At 39.6% G+C, this 21,762-nt stretch overlaps 2 long non-coding RNA genes and 1 pseudogene across 2 annotated transcripts; 1 reads left to right on the forward strand and 2 right to left on the reverse strand.

The window, feature by feature from the left end:
- The window catches only part of LOC116676891 (disks large-associated protein 4-like), a 42,030-nt pseudogene that overhangs the window by 9,446 nt on the left and 10,822 nt on the right, over nt 1-21,762 (forward strand).
- LOC116676892 (uncharacterized) lies at nt 1,530-12,395 on the reverse strand. The gene is made up of 3 exons (XR_004328846.1): nt 12,206-12,395; nt 2,208-2,296; nt 1,530-1,686 (listed from the first exon to the last, which is right to left on the reverse strand). It is a non-coding gene; the product is annotated as an uncharacterized LOC116676892 (long non-coding RNA).
- On the reverse strand, nt 14,209-15,061 carry LOC116676893 (uncharacterized). Its single transcript, XR_004328847.1, has 3 exons — nt 14,926-15,061; nt 14,728-14,814; nt 14,209-14,294 (listed from the first exon to the last, which is right to left on the reverse strand). It is a non-coding gene; the product is annotated as an uncharacterized LOC116676893 (long non-coding RNA).

Below are 21,762 nucleotides of genomic sequence, written 5' to 3' on the forward strand. Positions count from 1 at the left end.
TATCAATTGGTAGCTGTACATCAGAGTATTTCCCAACAAGTGGAGTGTGGAGTTTCAATCCACAAGGGTCTATTTCTCAGTCTACTGTAATTTAATCTTTACAAGTTTGCGTTGAAGTTTTACAAAAACGTAAGGTTTTACATACATGTACGCAGATGACATCCGCTTATCCATTGTTTATCAATAAATCACTGAACAGTTTATGTCCAAGATATTTAACAAATCTCCTGATCCTAACCTCACTGACCTCCTAGGTCAGCTGTTTTTACATTACTCGCTGTTCCCAGAGTCAAAACTAAACATGCCAAAGCTGCCTTTAGTTTCTATGCTGCTCAAATGTGCAAAAATATGAGCCAAATACTTATTATTATTGATTTTAATTAATCTTCTTTTTATTTTCTCTGTGCAATTGATTGTTTCTTTTGTTTGTGTTTTATTTTGATTTACTCTGTGTAATCTGTAAAGCACATTGGGTTGCCTTTGGGCATGAAATGTGCCATATCAATACAATTGCCTTGCCTTGCCTACTCTTGGTTATTGCAGAATAAATACTTAATTGAAAGGGTCACATTTATTTCAGGTCAATTCAGTTGCATACAATACCCCTAACAACAAAGCATATATGTACATGTAAATAGTTATTAGTTGCTGTAATCAAATCTACTGTGTATACCCTCCTTGAACATTGTTTAAGGCAAAATACCAAATCCACATTCCTCATTTTGTGCAAAAATGCGTTCCAAAATTCTGCTGAAGCTAATATGAGGTTTTAATAGTCTGAATTATCTCTCCTCCAGCTCAGCAAGAAAACACTGTCTGTGGGGAAACACAAAGAGGGAATTTCATGCTCTGTGACTTTGGAAGATACCCACTTGATTTGACTGGCTCATGCTTTTAAATACTTGAAATGCTTGGAAATGTATTTGTTATGGATTTTGTTCCCCAATTCTTACATGGGAGTCATAAAGGGATCATTTTATGGCCGGTATGAAAAGGAGGAATGATTCAGATGAAAAATAATGACCATACTTTATAGACATGTGAGTATTGTATTAGGACAGACTTGAAAATATGTAAATCCTTTAAAGTTCTACTGCTTTTGAAACCTTTCTGAACATTGTATACTGTGGGCATGATATTTATCTGTGACTATTGTGGAGATAAATGGAAAAATATAATATCTGATCATTGACCTCAGCCATATATATTTTATTTTATTGACCTCTTGTCTCTTGACTTTCTCCCCTCCAGGTAGATTAGAGGTCAGAAACAGTGATAGAATAGCAACTGTAAAACTGTGCCCACAAATCAGTTCATATATCTTCAGAGACAAACGTTTATCAATACACAGCCTTGAAGTTTCTAACCCCTGTCAACATTTTACAATGACCACAACTACAAATTCATGAATACTCTGTACACTAGAAGAGCTTTATTTCTTAAATGCAAAACACTCTCAAGATCTCCAGGTGACTCCTAAATGTATCACTGTTTTTCATACTAGGCTTTTCTCATCCAGAAAAAATCCATACCCATTTAATGTACTCACTTCACACACAGACAAATAGTTTTTGAGGTCATGGAAAGTTCCATCACCATCATAAGCAATGAAGTGGTGCCACTGTCTTTCGCTGACTTCCTTTCTGGCTCACAGTCTTCAGAGATGGGCTAAAATGAGTGGGTCATCTATCACAGCAGAGGGGAGAGCGGTAAATTTATAGCTGTGAAAATAGGCCAGAGCACAGCACTGATGGAATAGATAGAGTGTAATTAGGACAAGGTTAGCATGCTCCACACACAAGCATGCATGCGTACCCATATACACTATTATTAATTATGTGACGCACATACATACATACAAGTGACTGTGTGTGTGTGTGTGTGTGTGTGTGTGTGTGTGTGTGTGTGTGTGTGTGTGGTGTGTGTGTGTGTGTGTGTGTGTGTGTGTGTGTGTCTTTGCTCGCAAACACTCAGAGGCACTCAGTGACTGAGAAATTATTCAATTACAGTACATTCACTTGAACAGAGCGCCATAACTTATATCAAAACAAATCTCTCAATCAGTCGCGGGCAATTATTTTTGCACATGCATATGCCTCACATAATCACACTCATTTACACCCTCACACCTTTTCTGGGATAAACACATGCATTCAACACTCACACACTTCCTATATGCAAAAAGACAGAACTCTCTTAACACTAACCTCTCTTGCTCTTCCTGCTCGATGCCATGTTTCTCCCTACTTGCTGATTTCTGTTTCTCATCTTCCTTTGCATCTTCAAATTTCTTCACCTTCTCCCCAATGCTCAGTTTACAAAACATTTACTCATTTTCACACTTTCTCAGTCCTGTTAGATTGCTTTCATTTTCACTGCTGTCAAAACCCACACCTTTCTCCCCATAGCTCTTCCCTCACTTCCTTCTGTCCCTTCCTCCTCACCAGCAGCCTGTAAGCATCTGCCTCCCTTGTTACATGTAACGCACACACTGCCTTTAGACACAGCACACTAACACACACACACAGAGCTGCCCCCTGTCTATAGAGCAGTGCTGTAAGCCTATAGAGCAGATGGGCTCAGGGCTGACTGACTGAGCTGTGCTCTGACAAACTGCTTCTCCGTACAGTGTTGCTCAGATGAGGGGATGATGTCTTTTGCACGGTCTCTAATCTAAATCTGGCCGCCCACAGATTTGCCAATCTAGAAACTGGCAACCGGTCGAAAAAATCTGGCAACTCAAGGGCTATAACACAGACGGCCAAGAGACGGTTTGATCCAGTATCTAGCAATCAATTTGACTGTTTCCAGGATGGCACAGTTTAGGTCTGTAAATTAAAATATTGGATAAAAACTGTTTCATGGCAGGAAATCTGTTAACTGAGTAAATATTGTTGGAAATAAAATTGATGAAATCTTCATTCAGTGCTATAGGTAAATATTGACAGACAGGACTTTCACACAAGGTTAATAGAGGGAAGCCTGACTGGATAAAGACTGACAGATAGTCCCTAGAATGATGAAGTACCGGGCTATATATATTCAACATGAAAGCCCCATAGGGTTTAAACTTTTTGGCTCTTTAAAGATTAAACATTGATCCCACTATTTTTATTTGGGCACTATTTACATCTTTTTTAATTAATTTCAACAATTTTCATCCCAAAACATTCATCCCTCCGTCTGTACCACTCATGTAATATTTCAATTAAAGACAAAAAAAGGATTTTAAATGTAGAACTTTTACTTGCAACAGTTTGTCTTTACATTAATGTAAAATGTTTCAGATGTGGCAAAATGCCAGGCTCAAAAAATGCTCACCAGATTTATGAGCATCTTTAAAAAAGATATTGGGGCTTCAGAGACAATAGTTTCAGGTGGCTCTAGAACTTTTTTGTTTTTAATCATTAAATATAAGTTGACACCAACACAGACCTTTTCATCACATCTCCATTGCATTCTGTCAGATTTGTAATCCCCACCCCAGATTCCCACATTAAAAATGTTAGAGAGTGATGGAACTTGGCAGAAACAGCTTGTATTGAGTGTGATCGCCCTCTTCTGGTCAGTAGCATGAACTGCCTGGGGCTCTGAGGTTGCGGTGGCTGAGAGAATGAGTAAGGTCATGAATTTGACATGGTGCCAAACGCCCCTTTTCCCACTGGGGCAGCAGATGGCAGCTCCCCAGTGCACAAGGCGGGGAGATGCTACCACCAGACGCTCCAAGCAGGGTGTAAAAACACACAAACACAGAGACATTAACATTCTTGTGTGCACTGTTTTCTATGAGCATTGTCTGTACACAGACTGAGGTGCACTTTTCAATCTGAGCTACTGAATGCAGAAACTTTACCTAAATTATTTACTTGTCTTCCCTGAGTGTAAACATGTCTAACCTACTGTATATTGTTATACTTTGCAGTGATAATGTAGCAGGTTTGAGTTAACTGGCACCAGTGGTTATACATGATCTATACATATTTGATTTTCACATTCTTTTTGCCCTGCTTAATGAAAACCATATAACCTGCAATGATTTTCAGGCATTTTCAGTCACACTGGTGAGATCCAGCTTGTCATATTATTCAACACTTTTATTGATAGGGCATTTTTTTAACCTAGGTGTTTAAAAAAAAAAAAAAGCTGCTGTCTATTTGCCCAGTGGACACATTGAATCTTGCCATTTTTCCAATTTTAACAAAGGGACCAATAGCTTCAGCTTTTTATGAATAATGTTAGAACGCAATATACTGCATATGCTTGCTTATATAACATGCTCTGTCTGTGAAAATATGAACAGCCTTTTTTTTCTATTTTTGGATAGATCTCAAAATTTGTTCTGGAATGTCATGTAGATCTAGATGAAATTAGAAATAATAAGTCAGTAATTCATACTGTATGAATAAGTTCAATAATGTTTTCACAGGATTTGAAGGCAAATTTGGATACTATTACAACATAACACTGGGTATGCCTTTAAGGACCTATGAATCAGCATCTTAATTAGCTCATAATTGCTGCTTTTTTAAAGCCATTAAATAAAAAAAGTCAACCACGTAATAATGTAGAGTCTACAATATATTTTCTGCTAAAAGTCCGTTATTGGAGTACTGGAGATCCAGGTCATTTCTAGGTCATGTCCAATAAATTTAAAAAGTCACACACAAAGTCTCTTATACCTTAATCCTATTAGTGTTACAATTATAATTATCTGCACTTGTTGAGCATTAACCAAATAAAACTAACATTTTGTAAATGTGCTAAAGCGTTCAAAACGTTTGACTGGCAGTGTACAGTTTACAGTCCTGCCTATGTTAATAATGCGACTATCACTGTCATTTCAAGGCGTACTGGTTGACACATTGAGGAGGGTATGCTAAGCTCAGCTGAGTGGCGTGTCACAACGGGACATGAAGTAGTTAGCTAATGTGGTGTAAAAGGATTTAGAGGATTGGACCCTATCAGCAGAGATGGCACTCAGAATGGCTCTGTTAATAACACTAAATGAGTCTGTGCCTGCAGCATGCTAATAATAGTGGCATGAAATCCAGGCATATAATTTATATGGAGATTTTGTTGTTGCAAATACTTAATTGCTAGAAGTGTGTTAAAGTAATGTGTGTGTGTGTGTGTGTGTGTGTGTGTGTGTGTGTGTGTGTGTGTGTGTGTGCACATATCATGTATAGGCAAAGTAACACAATTCATTTAAATGCCTTCTCTGAAACATAATCAACTCACATTGTGCTGTGTAGTGAGCTGACTTATTCACTTATTGTCTGTCTGACAATAACTTGCAATTATCTCATTGTCTCATTGTTTTCCAGGTCTCTGAAGGTGAACTTGTTTACAAATCAGTCTATGTTATAGATTCAAATAGCCTTTTAACAGGAGTACAAAGCAGATTTTTGTTGTTGTTTTTCAGACAGGGCCAGGCTGACATAAAATAAGTTTTTTTGTGGACTGTTTCACATTTGATTTTCAACTTTCAGAAAGCCATTGACTGCAAGGTTGACACTTCAAATAACTTACCAGGAAAAATATAAGTTAGGAAAAAAAGAGCAATACTGTCCCCTTCCTAGATTCTGTTGTTTTGTAGTTCACATTTGTGATATTTTTGCAGTAAGAGTACCTGACCAGAAACAAAGTGGCGAAGTCATGGTTAGAGCGCCGGCCCAAAGGACGTCCTATAGCAAAAATTACAAGTCTGCCATTGTGCAAAGCAGCTGTAATATAAAGCTATGAATTTAAGATGTGTTGGCTTGCCTAGCTGACTTCCTTTGGACAAATTAAGAATAAATGTACCCTGCTGCAGATGAGATTGAGTTTTTAACCACTTCTTCACATCTGCTGGAACTCTGCATGCGCCTTAATGGCAGATATATAAAAAACTATATCAAAAGATTTATCATATCTTTTTTTCTGTCCAATCTAAATCTAATATGCTTGCATGCTATCATACACTAAAACCACTATTTATCAATCTTTGATAGAAATGTGTGGTATAGCGTTATTAAATATCCACTGAACCATGTATGGAATGATCTGAATATTAGACATTTGAGTTATTAGGGATGATTTATATATGTCATTCAGCTTCAGCTGCCAAGACTATAATAAAACATTAGATTTGTGATTGCTAGGAAAATAAATGGACCAGAATTCTTTCACATGCTGTAGTAAAAGAAATATTTTTTGGGGGGATTTCACAAAACCTGTAAGGCAAGGCAAGGCGAGGCAGCTTTATTTGTATAGCACATTTCAGCAACAGGGCAATTCAAAGTGCTTTACACAAAATCAGTAAAACAGATAAAACACAATTATCCTCAAAAAAATTTTAGTGCTACCTTTTGTGATCACCCTAAGTGTCACTACCCTTCACGAATCTATTTTTAGAGACGTTACCTTTCATCTCTTTGGACTCTTGTTCACACTAATAGAGATGTAGACCCAAAGCAGAACAGTAGTCTATTAAACTGCATTCCCTTAACAACACCAACAGAGATAAGGAAGCGGCATGCATACTGTTGAGTTTTGAATAGACTTTCAATAACAGTATTTGCATTGGCAGGCTGGGTTTCTTTAGTCTAGCAGGAGTGGAAAAAATAAATCACAAATTAATTTACTTTACTTCATTCATACATACAGAGTAGAAAGAGTTTTTCTTAAATGTAAGCATTCTTTTGCTCAAAATGTAAGCATGAAAGAAACCAGATTGAATGGCAGCTCCCTGGCATTCTTTTACAAACAAATTCAATTTTCTTTGTTAGTGATTATTTCACACTGCATTAGGAGCCATCATGAATATACTGTACATGTTAATGCGTAAATACCATAAAAGTCTGTATCACCTTGGCTTTTATCATCTTTCATTTTCCATGAATAAAATATCATCCTTACCAGGCAGGGCATTGGCACAGCTTGGTTAGTAGGACAAGGAGGTGGAGCTGCCAACTCCTGTAACCCACCCCATGCTGGTCAAATCCTCTTTACTGGTTTCACTATAACAGTCTGCCCGCCATCCTTGGCTCGCCGTGCAATGATAGGACAGGAGCTTGGTGACCAGTGCCAGGGATACCCACTGGAGGTGGGAGGATGATAGAGAATGAAGAGTGGGGAAGAGAGAGAAAGGGAAACAGATGGAATAATGGGCAGAGAAAGGGTCCTCCCAGAGATTTGGTTGTTCTGTATGCAGCCCGACCAATAAAGGATTTTTATGGCCAATACCAATACAAATCTTTGGTTATTTAAAAATCTGATATTCCGATATATTGGCAGATATATGTATTTTTTAAATCCTGAAACTTAAAGACAACAAAAACACAATAACAAAAAAAAAACAGTTTTGCCAACAGGAACGTTGTAGAGTGCCCTATGGTGGGCAAGCTTTCCAACGCCAACACTCATAACATTGTTGACCATCCGTTTTTATTTTATTTTTTAAATATTAATTTATCAGAATCCAATATTTGTCGTAATAAATTATTCTGAAGAATGAACTTTGTTTTAAAATATTCCAAAGTTCAGGAAATGCCTAATAACAGTCGGGCTCTAGTTCTGTATCACAACTAAACTGTAGGATATGCTGAGAGGCAGCAGGCCTATTACTTAGACTTTCTTTTAACTTTTTTGCTGTTGTCTTTTATGAACGGGCACAGGATTCAATATCCAGTGCTACACCAACACAATTTAATTTGTTGATTGGTGCACATGAATGAAAATGTTTGTGCTGTGTGAATTAATGTTCTTCTAATCTTTTTCAGAATGTAATTAGACCGAAAATATGAGATATTTGTTTACTGACTGCTGGCATATACTGTAGCCCCACAAAGCTGTGGCGGTGTTTGGAGTTACAGATGACTGCCAGCTATTGTTATTTTTCCAATAATGTATGCCGTGACCCACTGTCTACAGCTCAACATTGTTCCACACATTGTTTTTCCATCCACTTGCAACATTTGAACACAGATGTTCACTGTGGGAGGCAATGGAAAGCTGGCTCATTCACAACACAGCATTCACTCACAGCTACAGTTTGCAGTCTGGTTTGGCACATAAGTGGGCGTGTTTGCGTGGCTGAGCAGATAGGCAGATAGTGCCCATGAGTGTTTCTTACACTACTATTTTGTTCACTAGTATAGTAATCAGTTCTAAACTTCTCTTTTGTGTTGTGTCTTTCTCTCCTGTTTTTATCTGTTTTCTAGGAATCACCTTCACGGTCATCAGTCATCTCTACTTGGCCTGGGGGTCTTCTAGAAGGTCGGACCTCCTTGCCACCATGAAAGGGTTGGGGACCAACCGTAACAGACACCCGCCTGACTCCTGTGAACCTTCCTCAGGCCATCCAGAGGCCCTCTACTCTCAGAAGACCAGCACCATCCCACGCAGCCCTTACCTGCTAAGCCCCACAATGGAACACTATGGCACCATGGACCCCCACCTCTATCCTTCAGCCAACCCAGGCTCCCTTCCACCAGACTGCATGCTGCCCCTCAACAATCAGCTGTCCAACAGCAGCACCTTCCCCAGGATTCACTACAACTCCTACGACCAGTCTGACTTCTCCCCACCTGGAGACAGCATCGGGGGGATAAGTACAGGGACCATGGGCACGTCCATGTCAATGGGCATGGGCATGGGCATGGGCATGGCAGGGCTGAGTGGACGAACACCTATGATTACGAGTGGCTCAGCAACTATATCACATCATATGACCAAGAACCAGGCACCATCCAGTCTGCTGGAGTTTGATAAGCAGCTACCTGGAGGCCGTGATGGATTCAGCACATTGCAGTTTCATCGAACGTCTGCTGTTGCTGCCGACAAGCAGCGCACAGACAGTCCTGGTCGTATCCGTTACATGCTGCACTCAGTACAGAAGCTCTTTGCAAAGTCCCAGTCACTGGAGAGCCACAACATGAAAGGAAATGTCAATGGACGCTCCACTGGTAGTGGTGGAGGCTCATCTGGCACTGAAGACGGAGGGAAGCAGAATCGCAGAGCTAAAAGTAAAGATCGGGGTACAAAAGCAGAGGCAACTGCCAAGCGACGACCACGCTCCAACATGTCAGGTTATTGGAGTTCAGATGATTTGGACAGCAGTGATTTAAGCAGCTACCATAACACCATGGCCATGATGACTCTGGGGCGTCCAACTGGCCATGACAGCCAAGGGGGCCAGACCAGATACATACACAGTGGCTACAACACTATCAGCTCCTCCAAAAGCAGCAATGACATGAAGTATCAAGCAAATACTGGGCCTGTGGGTGGAGTAGGTGATAGACTAGGTGGAGCAGGAAGAATGGTAATAAATGATAATGACTATATGAAAGGAGGGTCCTGGTCCACAATGACAATGGGTCAGCCGAGACAGGTGATCCAGAAGGGCTCTGCTACTCTGGACAGATCCCTGCTCAAGTCCAAATCCTGCCAGCCTGAACTAACCTGCAACTACCTACAGGTTGGACGAAGGGTGAGTAGGCCTGAAGTGAATATAGCAATAAAAAATGACATTGATAGTAAAAAGACTAATTATATCCACTTAACGCTGTCTTTAGGGTGATTGGAGTAGCACATTAGGCCGCAGCGGGGGTGCCAATGAAATTCCATGTCGGCGGATGCGAAGTGGTAGCTATGTGAAGGCCATGGGAGACATGGAGGACAGCGACGACTCAGAGGGAAGCCCCAAACCCTCGCCAAAAACCACCGCTCGTCGCCAGAGCTACCTCAGGGCTACGCAGCAGTCTCTGAGCGACCAGCTACCCCAACGCAAGTAAGACTACAGACTGAGACACATTGCTGTGCTTTATTATGCATATTAGTATTCAACAGGAGGGTAAACAACCTTGTGTTAAAGGTACAATGTGTGATTCAAAGATAAACCAAAGTAGCCAATGATAAAGATTGGGAACATTGGTTTGCAACCTATTATCAAGCAATTAACATCAGACTTTTATGAATCTGAGAGATTAATGTTTTCTTACGCTGTTAAAAGTTTGTTTACATCATTATGGTTTGAAAGAACAGCTATAAAACAAGCCAATAATGATAATATATTTCAGTAATGGTCAGTTGATAAATTCACAAATATTTAATTGTTTTCTATATAACTTAAAGGCCTGATAACCTCTATGTGAATATACTTTAAAAAAGTGCCTTTTAAAAATGGGTGGCCACAAAAACTGTTGATTTTCAGAGTCTACCCAGATGCTCCTAAGAACACAGTTAAAAACATTGATTGGCACAACCTCTCAACAATCAAAAGAAAATACATAAGCCAATATGTTTATACAGAGGGGAAACTACCCAGCCTTACCATAACAGTATGGAGGAAAATACAAATGCATACAACATGCACACGCAAATACACACAGTCCACGCTGCGCTTACTCACGCATAGAATGAAGTGGTGTCAGACTCCCTGTTGTCCCCCACATGCCAGCCTTACTACCATTCTACCTTATCATCCTACTACCTACATCAGCTGTTACCTTCCTTTTGTTGGACCCACAAAGCCATATAGCTAAAAGGATACAGACCACATTAGGTAGTTTACACTGACTTTTGTTTTCAATCAACCAGTAAATCTCTCTTCGACTGACTGGCATCACGCCTCACTTGTCTTAAAATTACATGCTTTCTGAAGCAGACATATTGTACAATATGTGATGAAGACGCAGTGGGACATAGCTGAGTTGACTGTACCTTTTTGTAAAATGACAGAAATGCCTTCACATTCTTTTATTTGTATCTAAGGCAATGATCAGCAAATGTAAGCAATACAAAACTGTCATGTTTTGTGATGTCTACTCAGATTTCAGAGCTCAAAGTATTTTGCACATTTGCAGAGCAATCACATTGTCTTTAAGTTGCAAAAGGTTTTGTCAGCAGTTTCATCTGCTGTCAAACATAAAATAGTTTCTATCTAAAATAACTGTCTGCAGGGATTTTTTTATAAAGACAAAACTCTTTTAATTTATTAATCAATATATTTTTGTCTTTTGTCTTAGATGTTTTTAGAGTTTGTACAGTTAGTATTGGTAAATTGAACTACGCTTTAAATTTTCAGTAGGACAAATGTATATTATAATTGACTTTTGATATTAACCAAGGTAGCTCTAGATATTGAAAATGTCAAGACATTTGTCACAATACCTTATATAAAACAGATCATATTTTAGTTGTCAATGTGGTCCTTAAATTTGGAGCTTGCAGTTTCAAAATATCAGTGCCGCACTACTGTATATGCAAACACTTTCACAGTGGTTATATTTCTGGTTGGATCAGAGATCGAGTGTTGATGTAACACTATTCAACCAAAAGAAGCAGACATCATCCTGAGAAACCCAGTCAGGGGCCTTCTTGAACTATATACCTCCACATAAATTCAATATTTCAGATCCCTTTAAAGTCTATGTTTACAAATTTAAGGATTTATTCTTCCCTTAAGCATGCTTGAATGTCTAACCCTACTCCCCCTGCCAATGCCTGACCATCCAACCCCACTCTCTTCCAATCTGCTCCACCCTGATTGGCGTGAGCAGCAGAACTCTGGATTACACCTTGTTGCAAGGGGAGCTAGATGCCCTGTGGTCTCCACTCCACAGTGTGCCCTCTCTGCACCAGCTGGGCAGGTCAATGAGCAGGTCAGTGACAGGTCCATAAGCCACATCCTAGGAGTGTGGTGCAAAACGCTTTTGTTTAATTGGACAATCAATGACTTTGCACTGCCGCACTGCAATGCCTGTAAAGTCAGTGGCAACTCCAAATGCCAAATTCATGCCCTGCTGCCAACAACTGCCAACCTCCCTTAAGCCTATAAATACCATCTGCCTGGTGCTTTTAGGTGAAAAGTAGCTGAGCTTGACACTATTCGAATGGGGGAATAAGGGGACAACTGTGTCCAAAAACCATGACATGGCAGCTTGCTGTCATGTGACTATCACTGTGTGCCAACAAAGAATAATTAAAAACACGACTTTGGAGCTCCTGTTTGATCAAACTTAAAGCTGTTCTTTGTCTTTGGCACCATGATGACACAGAAACCTGTGTACATGTGTCACCTACATCACTGGCTTTGCATGCTCAGATGCTGAAATGACTGATGCCAAAATTAGATTTAAATTTGAGTAGATATTTGTCTTCACGATGACTCATAAATGAATGTGGAAATGAAATAGGTAACTTGAATGACAACCTTATCTACCTTTTATCTCTCTTTCAATTCCTGGTTTTGCTGATCGTTCATTTTCTTCCCTGATCCATGTTCCCTTCTGCCTCCCTGTCATCGTATAACAAAAAACGTCAACTGTTTTTCCATAGTTTCCCTGAATATGTCCGGACATCGCCTTTAATTTCCTCTTTATATTTCATACCCTTAACACATCTCCTTTTTTTTGTTTTTCTTCTCATTTTACTTCTCTTTCCAGCTGTCTTCCATCTCTCAGAGAGCTCTCCAATAATCGCAGCCTGGACAACCTGGACTGCATTGGGGGTACAATCTCGTCTTTGCCACGCTGGGATGATGATGACTTCAGCCAGGCCTGCAGCACCTTGGGCAGACGTAGCTGCTTGGGACAGGTCAGTGCTTGTCTGGAAAGGAAAGATAGTGATTGCATTTAATGTGAGCTATCAGAGGCCAAATAATGAATCTGTTCCTCTAGTGTCCGTTTGTGTCTCCTTTTCTCTCATTGGTGAAGCAAAAAATGTTCTAATGAGTTATGAATACATACGCATGTACTTGCTCAAAATTTACACGACTTAGCTCCAAGTAAACACTCTAAGATCCCTTTGTGTGGCTTGAGCCACACAAACTAATTTCAGAAATATAATTTGCATTTTCACAGATACAGCTTGAATGACAGTCATAAAATGAGCTTCCTGTGAACAAAGAATCTCTTTTTTCCAACTGTATTGCATATTAATTTGACAAATGAATGACAACAGTAGTTTTAAGTCTAATTCATCTACTTACATAAGAGCTATTAGCTTGCCACTGACAAGGTCACCAAGATGATGAACAACTACGCAGAGGGGCTGTGATCTTTTTCAATGAACTAGTCAAATGAGGGAGTGCAGGCTATTAGTACAGGTTTACACCCAATCTCTTGAGATGTCACCACATCACAACAAATGTGTCCCATATATGAATGTATTCCTTTAATTTGCATGCATGGCAGCATACCAAACACATTTAATTTGCAATACAATGTAGACTTGTTAGGGTCAAGTTGTATAATTTTGGAATGCTTTGTAAAATAAATTGTATTCACAATAGGTAGCTAAATCAGAACAACCATACATAGCCTACCATTTTACATGCCTCCAAAATGTGTCTAGGTGTAAATTATGCACTTTGTTTTCTTTTTCTCTGCCTCTTCTGCACTCACCCCCTTAGATGCTTCTGTCACCAATCCGTGAACCATCAAAATAACTTTGCAACACATTTTAACTCCTACTCAGGCTGTTTCTGTCAATCAACAAAAAACGAAAACTCATGTTCTGCAAAGCTGGTTCTTACTAAAGAAGTAATTAAGAAAAAAAAGAACTAAGGAGGCTCAGGAAAAAAAACATGTAGTTGCTGTATAAACACATGTCTCCTGCCTAAGCATTTCTTTTGTTATCTGTACATTTAAAGTTCTTATATAGCTGGCCATGTAAGAAATGGCAAGAAAAGAAAATGCATTTTACAGATGAATGACAGCCCATCAAGAAACCCAGCATGAAGGGACGCAGGAGGAGTAATATTGGTTTCACTGAGTTGAAAAGCACTGTGCTCGCACTACTTAGAACTAATTGTATCTTATTGCCACACATTTAAACTTTGACCCTTTGGTGCCATTTTATTGCATCCTATCAGATGTGTCTCACAAATGGAGAATGCCCTTTACAGAAACCGTCTGCGGGCGGCTGGGTCGTTACTGGTCACCTTCAGCGCTAGAAGAAGTTTCTATCAAAATTATCCCACTCATGCAGTACTGTTCTACTTGCATAACTACTGTCACTGTCTTTGCTAATCTTCCTCCAGCTACGGGACCTGGAAATGAGTCATCATTATGAGGACCGCAGCTCAGAGTCCACATTCAGAGATTCTCGTTCCCACTCTCAGGACAACCCAGAGCCTCTAGATTTGCCCATGCCAACATGCTTCCGATCCCGCAGCCACAGCTATCTGAGAGCCATCCAGGCTGGCTGTTCCCAAGATGATGACACAGCATCCATAGACTCAGGCTGCTCACCGCCTCCAATTGACACCACCGTTCGCACCTACAGCACCAACACTGGTGAGTCACTGGCTGAAAAACAGATGATAAATGTGCTGCAAATTCATTCATTTGACTTCATAAACAATATAAAAGGGGAAAATGGTTTCTTGGTGTTCTTACCATGATGAAGTGTTGTGTGTTGCCAAACTATGGCCTGAATGCTTTCTTTATTATATACACAATATGCATAGTGCATATCTGTTTGGGTTATTTATTTGGTTATTAAACTTTGATGATTTTTGTGAAGTTGTGACACTTTTTCAAGAGCGACTCAAACACATGAGTCATAATCTTTGGATTAATAGGTAATTCCCATATTTAAATGCTCCTTTGTCCTGGGTGGGATACTAGTCCACCAAAGTGCACACACCATAATTTTTTAGCTCAAATGCAGCCTCTTTTGTCCATGCTAGACGGCCTTTCTGCACAGTGGAAGACATGGAAAGAACAGTTTGGCACTTACCTGATAGCCACTGGCTTGGACAGAGCCCCAAAGGAGAAACAGCTTGCAATTTTTCTTCAACGTTTGGAGACAGACAGACAACGCATCCTACCCACACACACAGGTAACAATTAAAACCAGCCCTTGCACCCTAAAAAGATATCTATCAATTACTACTTCAAGGACTACCAAAGAAATTCAAATAAAAATTAAACTCACTATCAAGTCAAACTGATCCTAAAAAATGCGATATTGGGCAGTAGAGCTTTGGTTGTCATTGAAATAATTACAGGTCACAGCAGCACAAGAAAAAACACGGGGCAACCTGCTTGTTGCCTTGACGTTATGCTTGGGTTATTACCATTGAGTATCCACATGTGACGCTCTTTCCCATAGTCTTCTAATAGACCATAGAGCATGTGCTGCCTTCAGGCTAGTAGAATTGTTTAGTTTCCATTCTGATATTGCTGAAGATCTAACCTAATAGTCTAGATCAGATTTTATTTCTCTGAATTATTTTGATGATATTGTTTTGTTTTATGTTGTGCAATAATAATGCATGTTGATGGTTTATTATTGTGCTTTGACAAAGAGCACTGAGCTTTTTTTGCAACACGTGATAAAAAATAAAACTGTTTCTCCAAAAGTGACTCTATTACAGTATCCACGTTTTTATTTAACTGCGTATCAAAAGCACCGTAATCGTGGATGTAGGCTTTTAAATTAATGGGTTAAATCTATGTTTAAACTGTGCACCGAGGCGCCCCTAAAGGCATCAGTAGACACGCCTCCCTCGGGCTCAGACACAAACAAAGGCAACACAACCCGGCTTTCCTTCTCACAGCCTTGACAGACAGAATGGCAGCTCCGGTAACAGCTAGCATAAGACTATAACTTAAGTCACAGACACCGCTTTGTTGAATAATTTGTCTGAGCCTGACAGCAGGGTAAGTATTTTAACAGTTTTTAACGGATATAGTGCTCAGTGTGTTTCCCGTTAACTTACCCACGTTATCGTTACCTAGTAACCTAACTTGATTGTGTGGCGACTGGACGCTCGTTAACCGTTTACCATTACCACAGAAACGTGTTACGCAGGTTACGTTAACTACTTTACTCTGGGTTTGTCGTTAGTTTACATTAGCACATCCGACGGTAAATGACGTGAAAGCCACGGATAACATCACTGTGTGGGTGTGATGTTGACTAAAAACTTCAGCAGGTGCTATTGAACATTAACTTTTTGTTACTTTTAAAGTAAAAACCGCTCAGGGTATTCATTCTGTGTCTATCTAGCGTTATGTCATTGATACCGACATTATTAACAGCATGGAGTTATCTATGTAACCTAAATTTGCTTCTCTGCAGAAGCTAAATTTAGAGGGAATTGATCATTTGTCTGAAATATTAAAGTATTGGAAGAAGTATTTGGTGAATGAAGAGTAAGATGCAAACAATTGGAAACCATTAAGCACAGCTAAAACGGTGTGTAGGGAATTGGGAGAATCATCTCTCCAAACTCTGGGATTGTCTGTCTGTCTCCACAACTGCCTCCAAGGGTCTGGCATCCTATCTGTTTGATACACCTTTTTACTGTATTATTATTAAGTATTTATGTGTGCTCTGTTGCTGACATTGGAAAAGCATGTTCCCACTATGTGTGTCAGCACTGTGCTGCACTCATGGCTGTGATGCTCCACCATGGGAGTTAAGTGGGGTGCTGTTGAAACTGTATGAGGACTAGTTACTGTATACGTACTGTAGTTGTTTGGATGGCCTATTGCCACCTCATAAAAGCTGCTTCTTTTTGGTTTCTGACATGGAAAATTGGCTTTCACGGGTGATTATTTGAGGGCTGCCCCAATTTGGTCCCACATGGTGTCCTGTCCTGTGTAGCCTATTGCAACATGGATTAAATCCCTTTGAGGTTACATTTAGACTTTACAGTTTTGTAGCTGTGCTGTTGTTGAAAGCATTAAATGTGATATTTAATTGGACTAATGGCTTTGGTGACGAAGTTGTGAACATAGTCTCCGGCAAGTTGTCTGTGTCTTGTGGCTGTTAATTGATCTAACAATACAGTTGGTCAACTGGCAGGCAGCAGGCAACTTGGCAAGCAATACTAAACCGTTAAATAGAGCATCACAAGCCACCCTTTGTCTTTCATTGTTCCTGATTAGTGTCCACCTCCAACTGACCACAGAGCAGCAACACCTCAACCAATGAGCTTAAAATGTTGTTGTTGCTGGTGAATAGTTCAACATGCTTTAGAACACTGGAGAAAGCGGGACCAAAGCTGTCATCCTGAGTGTCTCATCTGCTCCACAGTTATTTAGGTTGACCATCTTTGGAGTGGCTTACATAAGAAAGACGGAGGCAGATTGGATCAGGGGTCGTCAGTGAAATGTTGCATTCTGTAATGTGCCCAATGAGGGAATGAATCCATTAAAATTCAAGATATGTTAAAGATAAACAATTAAGACCCAATTCTGGTCCCTGAACTATGGCTAAACCCTCGTTTTACTTTCAGTGTCTCAGTTTGCTTCTTTGCAACATTGATTCCTTATAATATAACAGCAATTCTGTAATAATTAGGCAAAATTAGTTTTAAACCTGATCTTGGATTTCGAGGTCTAAAAAAATAACCAACAGTGATGTCATTGTGAGAAATATTTAGGTTATTATTTATCCCCAATCTTTTCATGGCAACCATAAATATGATTTCAATAGTGAGGAGACTCCCAATTTTGGGGTTCTAGAGCATAAAAGGTTGACCAAAGTTTCTTATTTTTGTGGTTTTTCTTTCCGTTTGTGAGTATTTAACCAAGATATAAAGCGTGTAGAAAGCCGTCATGGGGTTGTTCGCAAAGTGTATTCAACTGTTGTAGCTTCATACAGCTAATTGTTTTCCAGCCTCGAAAATCACATCTTGAGCAAGGGCTCGTAGTGGACAACAGAACCACTGTTCAGATGGCATTCAAAAAAACAGCAGTGCTCAGTGCCCACTCCAGATTCCACTCAAACATTTTTGGCACAAAGCATCTGCTTGTCACTGTTGTTAAATTCCCTTCTGTAGAGCAACCAATACATTCTACTGAGCAGCTCCTCTACACCAATTCAGCTTTTTTTAAAAGCTACAGTGTTTGCCTTCTTGTCAATTTTGTTATCTGTGGTACTGAGAGTTTACATTAAGGAACGTCTTTGTCAGCACTGGTTCTGTTGCCAGTAACTGGTATCCATGTGTTTTATGCTTGCATAGCTGTAAATGTTTGTGTGGCTTTCTGTTAAATAAGCATATACAGGAAATGGGTAGTTAAAATATGTGCCACTTACACTATCCATCTGTGGGAACTTTCTGCCATGGGTGCATTTTCTGGCTTTCAACAAGCATTTATCAGGAATCAGCCAGATTCAGTTTTCTACGCTATAATTTTTTTTGCTACACTATGGAATTAGTAAAGTTTATTACAACCTTTATTTTTTCAGTTTCACTGCTGAGAACTAGGATGATGAACCAGTAGCTTTTTTTTCATAGTTCAGTTTGAACAGGGGATAATGTGGTTAAACTCTAAACTTGTTCAAAACCTGTCTGATCACTTATGTGGTTGTATGCCATTGTTAAGCTGTGACTAGACAAATCATCAACCATTTTTAAAACAAAATGACAATCCTAATATTCAGCAGGTATAATTAACATGTTCCCAATCTTAGGTTAGTTTTGTTAGTACTTATACATACTTATAATTCCTAATTTGTAGTAAAGTTCAACTGAGGATAATTGGATTGTCATTAGTTTTAGTCTAGGTGGTTTAGTCATACACTACAAATGTATTGGTCAATTTTGACCCACTGATTGAGGTATTTGAAAAGTCTGTTTGGTAAGTCTGAATGTCTGTACCAAAATCCATGGCAATCCATCCAATAGTTATAGAGATATGTCAATCTTGACCAAAGTGGTGGAACGACTGATATTGTCATCACTAGAGATCCCCCTTGCATAGCTCAATTTGTCAGTGCTCTCTGTTGGGGGAACTATGCAGACTACACTTTCAAAATTAAAACACATTATCTTTGGCATTTCTAATTGCAGTTTCTTGTTATCTATTGGCCAATATATACAGCATTGATATATTTGTCATATGCTAAAATGGGCTGATATTGGCCTGGCCCATTTATTGTGTCCAGCTCAACTACTTTATCTCCTGTCTAATCTCAGAGGCAGCTGTCAGTTATGATTTTAGGGCTTGTTTTGGTGGGTAAAGCAGATTCTGTGATATTAAGACTTAGGGGTGAATTCTGTTCAAAATGACGAAAGTATGATGTGACGCTCAGAGAACTGCAGGGCAGGTGTCCAAAAACACTTCCATGCCCTCATACACCCAGTTAGTGACAGCTATCCTGCAGACTGGGATGCAGTGGTGCCAGCATCACATAGCTGCAGTGACAACAGTGACAACTTCATTCTGCCCAGCATCCATCTCTGTCATGAGAGGGACCATGGACAGTAAGGAGCTGTCTCAGCAGGTTCTCCTGGTGGAAAAGGATGGTGGTCAGAGGCCGGTGGCTAATCCATGGCTAGTGGCATGTACTGTTTAAGCTTTGATGGATGCTAAATTGCAGATTTATGAAAATAGATTGATAAGACTGGATTTCTGTCTCTCAGCATAACAAGAGTGTATATGGTGAATATCAGGGACAGCTTTTTGACTGGGTTGATTGTTTGAGCTGAGGGTGTGTTTAACAATCAAAGCATCATGGTGAGCGAGTGATAGTGTGTCTGTCTCAGTCAGATCTCTTTTTGTGATGTTCATGTGTGGGAATTGAAGGCACAGCCAAGGTCTGGAGATGGTCCAATTTGGGTGTGGTTTGGTGTCATCTCTGTTGTTTACAGATGGTGTCAGTGCTTTGGCTTCATTGAAATGTAACCTTAAGTGCATTGGAACGGTTTGCTGTTTGTATCTCAGCTAGGACTGAGGCTAGCATTGACTAATCCGAGCTCTATCCTGGAATAAGTCTGGTGTAGAGTGTTGGAGGTACAGGTATGTTTAAGGTAAGATAAAGATAACAAGTATAGAAAGTTGGACACTGACCAATAGCATATCCAGTCTGCAATTGGCTCCCCAGTACCTACACGAGAGAATGGTTTGACTGAATCCGTTCCATTGTCAATCTGGGTTGTATAGGTTTTTGTTGTTTAAAAAAAAAAAAAGTAAATAAATAGCTATCAAAATGAAAGTCTAAACTATGCTGACTTACTGACAGACTGCATGATGTTTTGTTTTTTCTAAATAATGGGGGTGAACCCATACAAAGCACACAGAAGCTCTGAGAGGCAGACCAGGGGGACATTGGAGTCAGGAGTGGTGCAGTGGTTCAAGCTGAGCCAATGGCATAGCTGACTGACAGCAGCAACTCTCTGGTTGTTGTGTGAGATCATTTGAGTTTCTCAATAGGTGAGGTGGTTGCATACTCATTAGAGATAAAGCTAAGTAGTGGATTACAATGAACAACAACCCTTTTGTTTGAGTGTTTTCTCAGCAGCTCACATATTTGCTGCAAGGCTTTTTCAAAATCCTTGACGACCAAGGCATTCATTGCAGCAACACTAAGCATAAACTATGTTTGTTTCATGCGGTGTCTCACCGAGTCATTACATGCTGTCGTGTAGTATCCTTTTGGATGTCACTGTGTTACAATTTATGAGAGTTTGACTCCTATGCACCTCACTGTCTGTCTGTCTGTCTGTCTGTCTGTCTGTCTGTCTGTCTGTCTGTCTGTCTGTCTGTCTGTCTGTCTGTCTGTCTGTCTGTCTGACTGACTGACTGCGTTTAGTAAACAATAGCTGAACTTTACAGAAAAGTATGGGCCCACTTACTAGAGTCAGTAAAATGGACAATAGATTTTAAATTTGTCACTTGTATACAGATTATGGTTCTGTGTACGTGACATCCCAAAGCACACATGTAATTTCATTGGAAAATCTTTTAATTGAATTAATATCCCTTACAGTAGTCTCTCTCTATAAATGCTTCTGCCACAGTTTCCTTTTGGTGGAATCATATTTGGTGTGTAATATAAGGCTATGAAGGTATTAGTAGTCCCACCGAATATGGTGTGGTCTGCAACACAAGCTGTTTCTAAGCAAAAATGTCAAAGCAGCAAAAACTCTGTATTCACAAATGAAATTATTATTACATATAATAACAGACTGATGGAGCAGCTTGTTCTAACAAAACTGCTTTTATTTCAACAAACTTTATTTCTCTCTGCTCAGCCTCAATATACTGTCTGTCCCTCTCTGTAGTCTGTACTAACGCCTCCATGGTCCTGTACAAGTTCCATTAGCTTTCCACTTTTTTTTCCAATCTGGTGTCAAATAAAGCATCTTTTTAACAGACCATATACAGTAGTAGCCACAGGGTTCATAATTTTTCAAGAAAAATTCTATGTTTAGATTAGGTTATGGCAGCCCAGCCATATGGTCTCTTGATTGAAGGCATCAGACTCGTTGAATTTTCCGAAGAAGCAACAGAAGAGCATTTGAGTCTTTTATATAATCTGTCTGTTACTTTTTATCTGCATTTTGAAACCATAGATGAATGAAATCTGTAAATACAATGTCTTAACTACGCACGATTGTAATTTTTGAACTATTTTAGTTTAGTTTTTTTATTTGTAGCCCATAAGCTTTATCTATTTTGATATGTTTGTCACTGGGGGAAATCGTGCTCACACATTTATTCCGACTCTCACTGTTGTACTTCAGAATGTAAGGGAACTTATGTATTGACCTCATCACAGACAATTGATTTGGTTGATGGATAAGATAAGTGGCTCTACTGGTAGTGAAATAATGTAGTCGGACAGGGGACAGAGCAATAAAAGGAAATATTTGACTGAGGTTTTTTCCGCAAAACAAGTCAGCTTTTATGTCGAATGCTGGACTCACGCTGTGTGGATTTCGTGTAAGCCCACATAAAAGTTTCCACTGTAAGGAGCTTGGCTTAAAATTTGTAACCCTGTATATATGCTGCCATGTGACCATGGAACTAAGCA

The sequence above is a fragment of the Etheostoma spectabile genome, unplaced genomic scaffold (assembly GCF_008692095.1).
Source record: "Etheostoma spectabile isolate EspeVRDwgs_2016 unplaced genomic scaffold, UIUC_Espe_1.0 scaffold00003985, whole genome shotgun sequence".
Taxonomy (NCBI): domain Eukaryota; kingdom Metazoa; phylum Chordata; class Actinopteri; order Perciformes; family Percidae; genus Etheostoma; species Etheostoma spectabile.